This window comes from Acanthochromis polyacanthus, chromosome 5, assembly GCF_021347895.1.
Source record: "Acanthochromis polyacanthus isolate Apoly-LR-REF ecotype Palm Island chromosome 5, KAUST_Apoly_ChrSc, whole genome shotgun sequence".
Lineage (NCBI taxonomy): Eukaryota > Metazoa > Chordata > Actinopteri > Pomacentridae > Acanthochromis > Acanthochromis polyacanthus.
This window is the reverse complement of record NC_067117.1, coordinates 44,552,093-44,555,445: the sequence shown is the minus strand read 5'-3', so window position 1 is coordinate 44,555,445 and position 3,353 is coordinate 44,552,093.

Sequence of the window (3,353 nt, the reverse complement as noted above, 5' to 3'; positions counted from 1 at the left end):
GTGTAGTCCTGGTGTGTGTGTTTCTTACGTTGTGTGTAGTCCTGTGTGTGTGTTTCTTACGTTGTGTGTAGTCCTGTGTGTGTGTGTGTGTGTGTTTCTTATGTTGTGTGTAGTCCTGTGTGTGTGTGTGTGTGTGTGTTTCTTATGTTGTGTGTAGTCCTGTGTGTGTGTGTTTCTTACGTTGTGTGTAGTCCTGTGTGTGTGTGTTTCTTACATTGTGTGTAGTCCTGTGTGTGTTTCTTATGTTGTGTGTAGTCCTGTGTGTGTGTGTGTGTGTTTCTTATGTTGTGTGTAGTCCTGTGTGTGTGTGTGTGTGTTTCTTACGTTGTGTGTAGTCCTGTGTGTGTGTGTGTGTGTGTTTCTTACGTTGTGTGTAGTCCTGTGTGTGTGTTTCTTACATTGTGTGTAGTCCTGTGTGTGTGTGTTTCTTACATTGTGTGTAGTCCTGTGTGTGTGTTTCTTATGTTGTGTTAGTCCTGTGTGTGTGTGTGTGTGTGTTTCTTATGTTGTGTGTAGTCCTGTGTGTGTGTGTTCTTACGTTGTGTGTAGTCCTGTGTGTGTGTTTCTTACGTTGTGTGTAGTCCTGTGTGTGTGTGTTTCTTACGTTGTGTGTAGTCCTGTGTGTGTGTGTTTCTTACATTGTGTGTAGTCCTGTGTTGTGTGTTTCTTATGTTGTGTGTAGTCCTGTGTGTGTGTGTTTCTTACATTGTGTGTAGTCCTGTGTGTGTGTGTTTCTTATGTTGTGTGTAGTCTGTGTGTGTGTGTTTCTTACGTTGTGTGTAGTCCTGTGTGTGTGTGTTTCTTATGTTGTGTGTCGTCCTGTGTGTGTGTGTTTCTTACGTGTGTGTAGTCCTGTGTGTGTGTGTTTCTTATGTTGTGTGTAGTCCTGTGTGTGTGTGTTTCTTATGTTGTGTGTAGTCCTGTGTGTGTGTGTTTCTTATGTTGTGTGTAGTCCTGTGTGTGTGTGTGTGTGTTTCTTATTTGTGTGTAGTCCTGTGTGTGTGTGTGTGTTTCTTACATTGTGTGTAGTCCTGTGTGTGTGTTTCTTATGTTGTGTGTAGTCCTGTGTGTGTGTGTGTGTGTGTGTTTCTTATGTTGTGTGTAGTCCTGTGTGTGTGTGTGTGTGTTTCTTATGTTGTGTGTAGTCCTGTGTGTGTGTGTGTGTGTGTTCTTACGTTGTGTGTAGTCCTGTGTGTGTGTGTGTGTGTTTCTTATGTTGTGTGTAGTCCTGTGTGTGTGTGTGTGTGTGTTTCTTATGTTGTGTGTAGTCCTGTGTGTGTGTGTGTGTGTTTCTTATGTTGTGTGTAGTCCTGTGTGTGTGTGTGTGTGTGTTTCTTATGTTGTGTGTAGTCCTGTGTGTGTGTGTGTGTGTGTTTCTTATGTTGTGTGTAGTCCTGTGTGTGTGTGTGTGTGTGTTTCTTACGCTGTGTGTAGTCCTGTGTGTGTGTGTGTGTGTTTCTTACGTTGTGTGTAGTCCTGTGTGTGTGTGTGTGTGTGTGTGTGTGTGTTTCTTACGCTGTGTGTAGTCCTGTGTGTGTGTGTGTGTGTTTCTTACGTTGTGTGTAGTCCTGTGTGTGTGTGTGTGTGTGTTTCTTACGTTGTGTGTAGTCCTGTGTGTGTGTGTGTGTGTGTGTTTCTTACGCTGTGTGTAGTCCTGTGTGTGTGTGTGTGTGTGTGTTTCTTACGCTGTGTGTAGTCCTGTGTGTGTGTGTGTGTGTGTGTTTCTTACGTTGTGTGTAGTCCTGTGTGTGTGTGTGTGTGTTTCTTACGTTGTGTGTAGTCCTGTGTGTGTGTGTGTGTGTGTGTGTGTGTGTGTTTCTTATGTTGTGTGTAGTCCTGTGTGTGTGTGTGTGTGTGTGTGTGTGTGTTTCTTACGTTGTGTGTAGTCCTGTGTGTGTGTGTGTGTGTGTGTGTGTGGTTCTTATGTTGTGTGTAGTCCTGTGTGTGTGTGTGTGTGTGTGTGTGTGTGGTTTCTTATGTTGTGTGTAGTCCTGTGTGTGTGGTGGTGTGTGTTTCTTTACGTTGTGTGTAGTCCTGTGTGTGTGTTCTTCTTACCGCTGTGTGTAGTCCTGTGGTGTGTGTGTTTCTTACGTTGTGTGTAGTCCTGTGTGTGTGTGTGTGTGTGTGTTTCTTATGTTGTGTGTAGTCCTGTGTGTGTGTGTGTGTGTGTGTGTGTGTTGTTTCTACGTTGTGTGTAGTCCTGTGTTGTGTTGTGTTGTGTGTGTGTGTGTGTTGTTTCTTACGTTGTGTGTCGTCCTGTGTGTGTGTGTGTGTGTGTGTTTCTTACGTTGTGTGTAGTCTGTGTGTGTGTGTGTGTGTGTTTCTTACGTTGTGTGTAGTCTGTGTGTGTGTGTGTGTGTGTGTGTTTCTACGCTGTGTGTAGTCCTGTGTGTGTGTGTGTGTGTGTTTCTTATGTTGTGTGTAGTCCTGTGTGTGTGTGTGTGTGTTTCTTACGTTGTGTGTAGTCCTGTGTGTGTGTGTGTGTGTTTCTTATGTTGTGTGTAGTCCTGTGTGTGTGTGTGTGTGTGTGTTTCTTACGTTGTGTGTAGTCCTGTGTGTGTGTGTGTGTGGTGTGTTCTTACGCTGTGTGTAGTCCTGTGTGTGTGTGTGTGTGTGTGTTTCTTACGTTGTGTGTAGTCCTGTGTGTGTGTGTGTGTGTGTGTTTCTTACGTTGTGTGTAGTCCTGTGTGGTTGTGTGTGTGTGTGTGTTTCTTACGTTGTGTGTAGTCCTGTGTTGTGTGTGTGTGTGTGTGTTTCTTACGTTGTGTGTAGTCCTGTTGTGTGTGTGTGTGTGTGTGTGTTTCTTACGTTGTGTGTAGTCCTGGTGTGTGTGTGTGTGTGGTGTGTGTGTTTCTTACGTTGTGTGTAGTCCTGTGTGTGTGTGTGTGTGTGTGTGTTTCTTACGTTGTGTGTAGTCCTGTGTGTGTGTGTGTGTGTTCTTATGTTGTTGTGTAGTCTGTGTGTGTGTGTGTGTGTGTGTGTGTGTTTCTTACGTTGTGTGTAGTCGTGTGTGGTGTGTTGTTTTCTTACGTTGTGTGTAGTCCTGTGTGTGGTGTGTGTGTGTTTCTTACGCTGTGTGTAGTCCTGTGTGTGTGTGTGTGTGTGTTTCTTACGTTGTGTGTAGTCCTGTGTGTGTGTGTGTGTGTGTTTCTTACGCTGTGTGTAGTCCTGTGTGTGTGTGTGTGTGTTTCTTACGTTGTGTGTAGTCCTGTGTGTGTGTGTGTGTGTTTCTTACGTTGTGTGTAGTCCTGTGTGTGTGTGTTCTTACGTTGTGTGTAGTCCTGTGTGTGTGTGTTTCTTACGTTGTGTGTAGTCCTGTGTGTGTGTGTTTCTTACGTTGTGTGTAGTCCTGT